The following is a 12,558-nucleotide window of genomic DNA, read 5'->3' on the forward strand; positions in this document are numbered from 1 at the left end:
GACATGAAACTTGGTATATGTCATTACAGTCATGACCTGAGGGTGCCTGCAACGTTTCGTCACAGCGCCACCTAGTGGTAACGAGATTCGAAAAATGCCTATTTTCGCTTATAACTACTTCAAACTTGAGTCTAAAATCATGAAGGTGGTCTTGTTAGATTCCTTGAGGCATGCCGAGTCAAACGATACCAAACGGTTTTCGGTCGGCCATTTTGGGTGTCGGCCATTTTGAATTTTCTCATTAAGTTCAGTATTTCACAAACAGAATGGCGTATCGCTACGAAATTTGGCATGGTTCATCAGTGACATGTTCTGAGCCCACCTATAAATCTTTAGGACGGCGCCACCTAGTGGTCAGGATATGTAAATAAATTATTTAAAATCTTTATTTCATTTGATTAAATTGCCACTATGACATAAGACTTCACTCTATTGATTCCTTGGCTCATGCTGAGTCTGACTGTACCAAATATGTCTGAGTCAAACCTACTTCCTGTCGGCCATTTTGAATTATATTGAAGTCCTACTTCTTCGAACTCCTCCTAGAGCGATTGTTTGATTGGCTTGAATTTTGGTAGGCATCATCTAGAGACACTCTAGACAAAAAGTTATCAAAAGCTTTTCGGTAGACCTATCCGTTGTCGTATAACGCATCAAAGAATGCGAGGGCGAGCACGCCAAAATGTGTTTGAGCCTGTATCTTCGCAAAACTTTTGTGTATTAATATGAGACTTGGTATATGTCATAACAGTGATGACCTGAGGGTGCATGCACCATTTCGTCACACTGCCCACTACTGGTCACGATATATAAAATATGTCTATTTTTGCTTATAACTACTGCAAACTTGAATGTAAAATTATGAGACTAGTCTTTTTAGATTTCGTGAGGCATGCCGAGTCAAACGATACCAAATGGTTTTTGGTCGGCCATTTTGTGTGTTGGCCATTTTGAATTTTTTCTTTAAATTGAAGTATTTCAGAAACACAATTGCGTATTGTTATGAAACTTGGTATGGTTCATCAGCAACATGTTCTAGGAGGACTTGTAAACTTTTCGGTGCCCCCTAGTGGTCAAGAGATTTGAAGCTATATCTCTTCATCTCTTTATCATATTAACACCAAATTTGGTGGGTGTCATCACAATCAAGACCTGAGTCAAAATTTATTTTTTGGTCAGTGCCCCCTAGTGGTCAAGTCATTTAAGGCTATATCTTCGTATCGCTTTATCGTATTTACACTAAATTTGGTATCTGTCATCACTGTCATGACCTGAGGCACCATCTATTGTTTCGGCAAAGCGCCACCTAGTGGTCTCAAGATACAAAAAATTGCTATTTTTTCCCTAAAACTAATGCAGAGTTAGATCTTAAATCATGACAGTCATCACGTATGAATCATTTTTTGCCATGTTTGGCTTGACCCCGGTATCGCTGCTTGCAGCTATATTTATTATTAGTTATTCTTCTTCCGCCATTGCGGTCTATGGCAGCCCATAGAACCGTACGTAGGAAAGTTATGAAATTTGGCACACTGATAAAGGACAGTCCAATGTGTCCCCACAGCAAATTTGGAGTCCCTATGTCTAACCCGCTAGCGCCACCAACAGTCCAAAGTTGCACTTATGTTTTTGTTTATAACTTCTGATCCGTAAGCCCTAGAAACAAAAATCTTGCTTCATCTGATTCCTTGGCTCAAGACGATTCGATTGGACCCTATGACGTCATTTTCCGTTATGAAAATTTTCCGCCATTTTGAATTATTAAGAAAACCTACTTTTTCGAACTCGTCCTAGAGCTTTTGTCCGATTGCCACGAAAATCGGTATGTATCATCTTGAGACACTCATGGCAAAAAGTTATCAAAAGAATTTTGATACAGCAATCCGTTGTCGTATACCACCTTAACGAAGTTTAGATAGAGCGCAAAAAAACTGACTTTAGGCTGTATCTTCGTCAAACTTAGGCCTATTGACACGACACTTGGTAGTTGTGATCCCAGTCAGGAACTGAGTGTGCATGCACCGTTTTGTTGCAGCGCCACCTAGTGGTCAGACTTATGCTTTACATGCCTATAACTTTGGCTCTGATCAATGTTTTTTCACAGGACTTGTTTCTTTGGAGCTCTGAATAGTTGCCGAGTCCAACGATACCAAACATGCCAGATTTCGCCTTACGGTTAACCATTTGCGGCAAAACAGCACTTAAAAAACACACGTGAATACCTCCGCGGGCGTTTTTCCGATCGACTCGAAAACACCATAGGAAGAAACTAACCTTACCTTCTGAACAAAAAGTTCTATTGGCGTTATATAAAATTTTTCATCAGAAATGGCTGAAAATTGCAAAACACTAAAAATTACCTTTAAATTCTGTGTTTTTTACACATAAATGGTTATAACTTCGTAACAAAAAGAGATTTTTTCACCAGATTTGATACGCTGAGGCATGAGCACATTCTGAGGCTACACAAAAAAATTGTATGCTTTCACCACTAGATGGCCTTATAATTGAACAAAACCTTTTGATATCAAGCCAGCTCTATGGTCATACAACTGTTTCTTCACTAAACTAAAGTGTATAGTCATAAAACTAGCTAGATGTAACACAATCATGACCTGATGTTGCATGCACAATTTTGTCATTGCGCCACCTACTGGTTTTGAGGTAGAATGTGTTTTTTTGCCTAAAACTACTACAACAACACATCTAAAACCATAAGTCATCATGGATTATTTCTTTCATGGCTTTGACTATAATCACTGGTGGTTGCCAATTCACTCCCTAGCAACCATTGAAAATACCTTATCAACCGTTTTTGCAAAAGCTATATCTCTACATCAGAACATCGTAGAGACACGGGGGTGGTCTCTTTTGACTAATTAAACTTGTTGTAACATGATGTGACCCATGTTTTCCCACTACAAACACCACTCACATGTCCTTCAGTGCTCTAATGTTCCATGATTGTCAATAACAGAAGGACGATTGCAGTAGACAAGAACATAGACTACTTTTGTTGATAACTTTTTTGTTTTTTCATCTAAAATTAATAGGTTTACCTAGGTTCTTCAATCTGCTTATCCAATCTCAATTTTACATCCTTTTGTGCCCTTTTCGGCTTGACCCCGGCATTGCTGCTTGCAGCTATATTTATTATTATTATTATTATGTTTCCTCTTCCGCCATTGAAGTCAATGGCAGCCCATAGAACCGTATGTAGGAAAGTTATGAAATTTGGCACACATGTAGAGGACAGTCTCAGAAGTTACTATAGCAAATTTGGTGTGTCTGACTCAAACCCTCTAGCGCCACCAACAGTCCAAAAATCCACTTATGTTCATGCTCACAACTTCTGACCCGTGAGTCCTAGAAAATAAATTCTTGTTTCCTCTGAATCCTTGGCTCATGATGATTCAATTGCACATGTTGATGTCATTTGTGTCATGCACATCTTTCCGCCATTTTGAATTTTCCGTAAAACCTACTTTTTCGAACTCCTCCTAGACCGTCCGTCCGATTTGCATGTCCTTTGGTATGTAGCATCTAGAGACACCCCAGACAAAAAGTTATCAAAAGCTTTTTGATAGACCAATGCGTTCTCGTATAAATTGACAACATATATGGCGGCGAGCACGCCAAAACGGACGTGAGGCCGTATCTTCGCAAAACTTTATTGTATCGACACGAAACTTGGTATATGTCATTACAGTCATGACCTGAGGGTGCCTGCAACGTTTCGTCACAGCGCCACCTAGTGGTCACGAGATTCGAAAAATGCATATTCTCGCATATAACTACTTCAAACTTGAGCCTAAAATCACGAAGGTGGTCTTGTTAGATTCCTTGAGGCATGCCGAGTCAAACGATACCAAACGGTTTTCGGTCGGCCATTTTGGGTGTCGGCCATTTTGAATTTTCTCATTAAGTTCAGTATTTCACAAACAGAATGGCGTATCGCTACGAAATTTGGCATGGTTCATCAGTGACATGTTCTGAGCGCACTTATAAATCTTTAGGACAGCGCCACCTAGTGGTCAGGATATGTAAATAAATTGTTTAAAATGTTTATATCATTTGATTAAATTGCCACTATGACATAAGACTTCACTCTATTGAGTCCTTGGCTCATGCTGAGTCCGACTGTACCAAATATGTCTGAGTCAAACCTACTTCCTGTCGGCCATTTTGAATTATATTGAACACCTACTTTTTCGAACTCCTCCTAGAGCGCTCGTGTGATTGGCTTGATTTTTGGTATGCATCATCTAGAGACACTCTAGACAAAAAGTTATCAAAAGCTTTTCGGTAGACCTATTTGTTGTCGTATAACGCATCAAAGAATGCGAGTGCGAGCACGCCAAAATGTGTTTGAGCCTGTATCTTCGCAAAACTTTTGTGTATTAATATGAGACTTGGTATATGTCATAACAGTGATGACCTGAGGGTGCATGCACCATTCCGTCACACTGCCCCCTACTGGTCACGAGATATAAAAAATGTCTATTTTTGCTTATAACTACTGCAAACTTGAATGTAAAATTATGAGAGTGGTCTTGTTAGATTTCGTGAGGCATGCCGAGTCAAACGATACCAAATGGTTTTTGGTCGGCCATTTTGTGTGTCGGCCATTTTGAATTTTTCTTTAAGTTCAAGTATTTCAGAAACGCAATTGCGTATTGTTATGAAACTTGGTATGGTTCATCAGCAACATGTTCTGGGAGGACTTGTAAACTTTCCGGTGCCCCCTAGTGGTCAAGAGATTTGAAGCTATATCTCTGCATCTTTTTATCGTATTTACACCAAATTTGGTGGGTGTCATCACAATCAAGACCTGAGTCACAATTTATTTTTTGGTCAGTGCCCCCTAGTGGTCAAGTTATTTAAGGCTATATCTCTGCATCTCTTTATTGTATTTACACCAAATTTGGTGGGTGTCATCACAATCAAGACCTGAGTCACAATTTATTTTTTGGTCAGTGCCCCCTAGTGGTCAAGTCATTTAAGGCTATATCTCTGCATCTCTTTATTGTATTTACACCAAATTTGGTGGGTGTCATCACAATCAAGACCTGAGTCACAATTAATTTTTTGGTCAGTGCCCCCTAGTGGTCAAGTTATTTAAGGCTATATCTCTGCATCTCTTTATTGTATTTACACCAAATTTGGTGGGTGTCATCACAATCAAGACCTGAGTCACAATTTATTTTTTGGTCAGTGCCCCCTAGTGGTCAAGTCATTTAAGGCTATATCTCCGTATCGCCTTATTGTATTTACACTAAATTTGGTATGTGTCATCACAGTTATGACCTGAGGCACCATCTGTTCTTTTGGCACAGTGCCACCTAGTGGTCTCAAGATAGGAAAAAAATGCTTTTTTTTCATAAAACTAATGCAAACTTAGATGTTAAATCATGGCAGTCATCACGTATGAATCATTTTGTGCCATGTTCGGCTTGACCCCGGTATCGCTGCTTGCAGCTATATTTATTAGGGGTCAAGCCCCGAAGGGGCGAAGACCCCTATTGTATTTGTTAGTTTTCTTTTTACAATTATTATTAGTTATTCTTCTTCCGCCATTGCGGTCTATGGCAGCCCATAGAACCGTACGTAGGAAAGTTATGAAATTTGGCACACTGATAAAGGACACTCCAGTGTGTCCCCACAGCAAATTTGGAGTCTCTATGTCTAACCCACTAGCGCCACCAACAGTCCAAAGTTGCACTTATGTTTTTGCTTATAACTTCTGGTCCGTATGTCCTAGAAACACAATTCTCGTTTCCTCTGATTCCTTGGCTCAAGACGATTCGAAAGGACCCTATGACGTCATTTTCCGTCATGAAAATTTTTCCACTATTTTGAATTATTCGTAAAACCTACTTTTTCGAACTCGTCCTAGAGCTTTTGTCCGATTGCCACGAAAATCGGCACGTAGCATCTAGAGACACTCATGGCAAAAAGTTATCAAAAGAATTTCAATACACCAATCCGTTGTCGTATACCGCCTTAACAAATTTTACATAGAGTGCAAAAAAACTGATTTTAGGCTGTATCTTCGTCAAACTTAGGCCTATTGACATGACACTTGGTACTTGTGATGCCAGTCAGGAACTGAGGGTGCATGCACAGTTTCGTCGCAGCGCCACCTAGTGGTCAGATTAATGTATTACACGCATATAACTTTGGCTGCGGTCAATGTATTGTCACGGGACTTGTTTCCTTGGAGTTTTGAATAGTTGCCGAGTCCAACGATACCAAACTTGCCAGAATTCGCCTTACGGTTAACCCTGCGCAGCAAAATAGCGCTTAAAAAACACGCGTGAATATCTCCGCGGGCGTTTTTCCGATCGACTCGAAAACACCATAGGAAGAAACTAACCTTACCTTCTGAACAAAAAGTTCTATTGGCGTTATATTAAAATTTCCATCAGAAATTGCCGAAAATTGCAAAAAACGAAAAATTACCTTTTAATTTGGTGTTTTTTACACATAAATGGTTATAACTCTGCAACAAAATGAGATTTTTACACCAGATTTGATACGCTGATGCATGAGCAAATTCTGAGACCACACAAAAAAAAATTGTATGCTTGCACCACTAGATGGCCTTATAATTGAACAAAATCTTTGATATCAAGTCAGTCCTATGGTCATACAACTGTTTCTTCACTAAACTAAAGTGTATAGTCATAAAAGTAGCTAGATGTAACACAATCTTGACCTGATGTTGCATGCACAATTTTGTCATTGCGCCACCTAATGGTTCTGAGATGGAAATATGGCATTTTTGCCTAAAACTACTGCAACAACACATCTAAAACCATGAGTCATCATGGATTATTCCTTTCATGGCTTTGACTATGATCACTGGTGGTTGCCAATTCACTCCCTAGCAACCATTGAGAATACCTTATTAACCGTTTTTGCAAAAGCTATATCTCTGCATCAGAACATCATAGAGACACGGGGATGGTCTCTTTTTTTACTAATTAAACTTGTTATAACATAATGTGACCCATGTTTTGCCACTGCAAACACCACTCACATGTCCTTCAGTGCTCTAATGTTCCATGATTGTCAATAACAAAAGGACGATTGCAGAAGACAAGAACTTAGATTATTTTTGTTGATAACTTTTTTGTTTTTTCATCTAAAATAATTAGGTTTACCTAGGTTCTTCAATCTGCTTATCCAATCTCAATTTTAAATCCTTTTGTGCCCTTTTCGGCTTGACCCCGGCATTGCTGCTTGCAGCTATATTTATTATTATTATTATTATGTTTCCTCTTCCGCCATTGAAGTCAATGGCAGCCCATAGAACCGTACATAGGAAAGTTATGAAATTTGGCACACATGTAGAGGACAGTCTTAGAAGTTACTATAGCAACATTGGTGTGTCTAACTCAAACTCTCTAGCGCCACCAACAGTCCAAAAATCCACTTATGTTCATGCTTATAACTTCTGACCCATGAGTCCTAGAAACTAAATTCTTGTTTCCTCTGAATCCTTGGCTCATGATGATTCAATTGCACACATTGATGTCATTTCTGTCATGCACATCTTTCCGCCATTTTGAATTTTCCGTAAAACCTACTTTTTCGAACTCCTCCTAGAGCGTTTGTCCGATTTGCATGTCCTTTGGTATCTAGCATCTAGAGACACCCCTGACAAAAAGTTATCAAAAGCTTTTTGATAGACCAATGCGTTCTCGTATACCGTGACAACATATACGGCAGCGAGCACGCCACAACGGACGTGAGGCCGTATCTTCGCAAAACTTATGTGTATCGACACGAAACTTGGTATATGTCATAACAGTCATGACCTGAGGGTGCCTGCAACGTTTCGTCACAGCGCCACCTAGTGGTCACGAGTTTCGAAAAATGCCTATTTTCGCTTTTAACTACTTCAAACTTGAGTCTAAAATCATGAAGGTGGTCTTGTTAGATACCTTGAGGCATGCCGAGTCAAACGATAAAAAACGGTTTTCGGTCGGCCATTTTGGGTGTCGGCCATTTTGAATTTTCTCATTAAGTTCAGTATTTCACAAACAGAATGACGTATCAATACGAAATTTGGCATGGTTCATCAGTGACATGTTCTGAGCGCACCTGTAAATCTTTAGGACAGCGCCACCTAGTGGTCAGGATATGTAAAGTAATTGTTTAAAATCTTTATAGCATTTGATTAAATTGCCACTATGACATAAGACTTCACTCTATTGATTCCTTGGCTCATGCTGAGTCCGACTGTACCAAATATGTCTGAGTCAAACCTACTTCCTGTCAGCCATTTTGAATTATATTGAACACCTACTTTTTCAAACTCCTCCTAGAGCGCTCGTGTGATTGGCTTGATTTTTGGTATGCATCATCTAAAGACACTCCAGACAAAAAGTTATCAAAAGCTTTTCGGTAGACCTATCCGTTGTTGTATAACGCATCAAAGAATGCGAGGGCGAGCACGCCAAAATGTGTTTGAGCCTGTATCTTCGCAAAACTTTTGCGTATTAATATGAGACTTGGTATATGTCATAACAGTGATGACCTGAGGGTGCATGCAACATTTCGTCACACTGCCCCCTACTGGTCACGAGATATAAAAAATGTCTATTTTTGCTTATAACTACTGCAAACTTGAATGTAAAATTATGAGACTGGTCTTGTTAGATTTCTTGAGGCATACCGAGTCAAACGATACCAAATGGTTTTTGGTCGGCCATTTTGTGTGTCGGCCATTTTGAATTTTTTCTTTAAATTCAAGTATTTCAGAAACGCAATTGCGTATTGTTATGAAACTTGGTATGGTTCATCAGCAACATGTTCTGGGAGGACTTGTAAACTTTTTGGCGCCCCCTAGTGGTCAAGAGATTTGAAGCTATATCTCTGCATCTCTTTATCGTATTTACACCAAATTTGGTGGGTGTCATCACAATCAAGGCCTGAGTTACAATTTATTGTTTGGTCAGTGCCCCCTAGTGGTCAAGTCATTTGAGGCTATATCTCTGTATCGGTTTATCGTATTTACACTTAATTCGGTATGTGTCATCACAGTCATGACCTGAGGCACCATCTATTGTTTCGACACAACGCCACCTAGTGGTCTCAAGATACGAAAAAATTGCTATTTTTTCATAAAACTAATGCAAACTTAGATCTTAAATCATGACAGTCATCACGTATGAATCATTTTTTGCCATGTTTGGCTTGACCCCGGTATCGCTGCTTGCAGCTATATTTATTATTGTTATTCTTGTTCCTCGTTCTTCCACCCAAAAGTCAATGGCAGCCCATAGAACCGTACATAGGAAAGTTATGAAATTTGGCACACATGTAGAGGACAGTCTCAGAAGTTACTATAGCAACATTGGTGTGTCTGACTCAAACCCTCTAGCGCCACCAACAGTCCAAATATGCACTTATGTTCATGCTCACAACTTCTGACCCGTGAGTCCTAGAAACTAAATTCTTGTTTCCTCTGAATCCTTGGCTCATGATGATTCAAATGCACACATTGATGTCATTTGTGTCATGCACATCTTTCCGCCATTTTGAATTTTTCGTAAAACCTACTTTTTCTAACTCCTCCTAGACCGTTTGTCTGATTTGCATGTCCTTTGGTATGTAGCATCTAGAGACACCCCAGACAAAAAGTTATCAAAAGCTTTTTGATAGACCAATGCGTTCTCATATAAATTGACAACATATATGGCGGCGAGCACGCCAAAATGGACGTGAGGCTGTATCTTCGCAACACTTTGGTCTATCGACATGAAACTTGGTATATGTCATAACAGTCATGACCTGAGGGTGCCTGCAACGTTTCGTCACAGCGCCACCTAGTGGTCACGAGATTCGAAAAATGCCTATTTTCGCTTATAACTACTTCAAACTTGAGTCTAAAATCATGAAGGTGGTCTTGTTAGATTCCTTGAGGCATGCCGAGTCAAACGATACCAAACGGTTTTCGGTCGGCCATTTTGGGTGTCGGCCATTTTGAATTTTCTCATTAAGTTCAATATTTCACAAACAGAATGGCGTATCGCTACGAAATTTGGCATGGTTCATCAGTGACATGTTCTGAGCGCACTTATAAATCTTTAGGACGGCGCCACCTAGGGGTCAGGATATGTAAAAACAATTTTTTAAATCTTTATATCATTTGATTAAATTGCCACTATGACATAAGACTTCACTCTATTGATTCCTTGGCTCATGCTGAGTCCGACTGTACCAAATATGTCTGAGTCAAACCTACTTCCTGTCGGCCATTTTGAATTATATTGAACACCTACTTTTTCGAACTCCTCCTAGAGCGCTTGTGTGATTGGCTTGATTTTTGGTATGCACCATCTAGAGACACTCTAGACAAAAAGTTATCAAAAGATTTTCCGTAGACCTATCCGTTGTCGTATAACGCATCAAAGAATGCGAGGGCGAGCACGCCAAAATGTGTTTGAGCCTGTATCTTCGCAAAACTTTTGCGTATTAATATGAGACTTGGTATATGTCATAACAGTGATGACCTGAGGGTGCATGCAACATTTCATCACACTGCCCCCTACTGGTCACTAGATATAAAAAATGTCTATTTTTGTTTATAACTACTGCAAACTTGAATGTAAAATTATGAGACTGGTCTTGTTAAATTTCTTGAGGCATGCCGAGTCAAACGATACCAAACGGTTTTCGGTCGGCCATTTTGGGTGTCGGCCATTTTGAATTTTTTCTTTAAGTTCAAGTATTTCAGAAACGCAATTGCGTATTGTTATGAAACTTGGTATGGTTCATCAGCAACATGTTCTGGGAGGACTTGTAAACTTTTTGGCGCCCCCTAGTGGTCAAGAGATTTGAAGCTATATCTCTGCATCTCTTTATCGTATTTACACCAAATTTGGTGGGTGTCATCACAATCAAGGCCTGAGTTACAATTTATTGTTTGGTCAGTGCCCCCTAGTGGTCAAGCCATTTAAGGCGATATCTCCGTATCTGTTTATCGTATTTACACTAAATTTGGTATGTGTCATCACAGTCATGACCTGAGGCACCATCTATTGTTCCGGCACAGCGCCACCTAGTGGTCTCAAGATACAAAAAAATTGCTATTTTTTTCATAAAACTAATGCAAACTTAGATCTTAAATCATGACAGTCATCACGTATGAATCATTATTTGCCATGTTTGGCTTGACCCCGGTATCGCTGCTTGCAGCTATATTTAGGGGTCAAGCCACGAAGTGGCGTAGACACCTATTGTTTCTGTTAGTTTTCTTATTATTATTATTCAGTTTCTTGTTCTTCCGCCATTGAAGTCAATGGCAGCCCATAGAACCGTACGTAGGAAAGTTATGAAATTTGGTACACATGTAGAGGACAGTCACAGAAGTTACTATAGCAACATTGGTGTGTCTGACTCAAACCCTCTAGCGCCACCAACAGTCCAAAAATCCACTTATGTTCATGCTCACAACTTCTGACCCGTGAGTCCTAGAAACTAAATTCTTGTTTCTTCTGAATCCTTTGCTCAGGATGATTCAATTGCACACATTGATGTAATTTGTGTCATGCACATCTTTCCGCCATTTTGAATTTTCCGTAAAACCTACTTTTTCGAACTCCTCCTAGACCGTTCGTCCGATTTGCATGTCCTTTGGTATGTAGCATCTAGAGACACCCCAGACAAAAAGTTATCAAAAGCTTTTTGATAGACCAATGCGTTCTTGTATACCGTGACAACATATACGGCGGCGAGCACGCCAAAACGGACGTGAGGCCGTATCTTCGCAAAACTTTATTGTATCGACACGAAACTTGGTATATGTCATTACAGTCATGACCTGAGGGTGCCTGCAACGTTTCGTCACAGCGCCACCTAGTGGTCACGAAATTCGAAAAATGCCTATTTTTGCTTATAACTACTTCAAACTTGAGTCTAAAATCATGAAGGTGGTCTTGTTAGATTCCTTGAAGCATGCCGAGTCAAACGATACCAAACGGTTTTCGTTCGGCCATTTTGGGTGTCGGCCATTTTGAATTTTCTCATTAAGTTCAGTATTTCACAAACAGAATGGCGTATCGCTACGAAATTTGGCATGGTTCATCAGTGACATGATCTGAGCGCACCTATAAATCTTTCAGACAGCGCCACCTAGTGGTCAGGATATGTAAATAAATTGTTTAAAATCTTCATATCATTTGATTAAATTGCCACTATGACATAAGACTTCACTCTATTGATTCCTTGGCTCATGCTGAGTCCGACTGTACCAAATATGTCTGAGTCAAACCTACTTCCTGTCGGCCATTTTGAATTATATTGAACACCTACTTTTTCGAACTCCTTCTAGAGCGCTCGTGTGATTGGCTTGATTTTTGGTATGCATCATCTAGAGACACTCTAGACAAAAAGTTATCAAAAGCTTTTTGGTAGACCTATCCGTTGTCGTATAACGCATCAAAGAATGCGAGAGCGAGCACGCCAAAATGTGTTTGAGCCTGTATCTTTGCAAAACTTTTGCATATTAATATGAGACTTGGTAAATGTCATAACAGTGATGACCTG

General features: G+C 39.7%; 1 protein-coding gene across 2 annotated transcripts in view; it reads left to right on the forward strand.

Moving 5' to 3' along the window:
• Nucleotides 1–12,558, forward strand: part of poc5 (POC5 centriolar protein homolog (Chlamydomonas)) — a 92,347-nt gene that overhangs the window by 52,914 nt on the left and 26,875 nt on the right. The gene's annotated exons all lie outside the window — the stretch shown is intronic.

Source organism: Misgurnus anguillicaudatus, chromosome 22 (assembly GCF_027580225.2).
Source record: "Misgurnus anguillicaudatus chromosome 22, ASM2758022v2, whole genome shotgun sequence".
NCBI classification, from domain to species: Eukaryota; Metazoa; Chordata; class Actinopteri; order Cypriniformes; family Cobitidae; genus Misgurnus; species Misgurnus anguillicaudatus.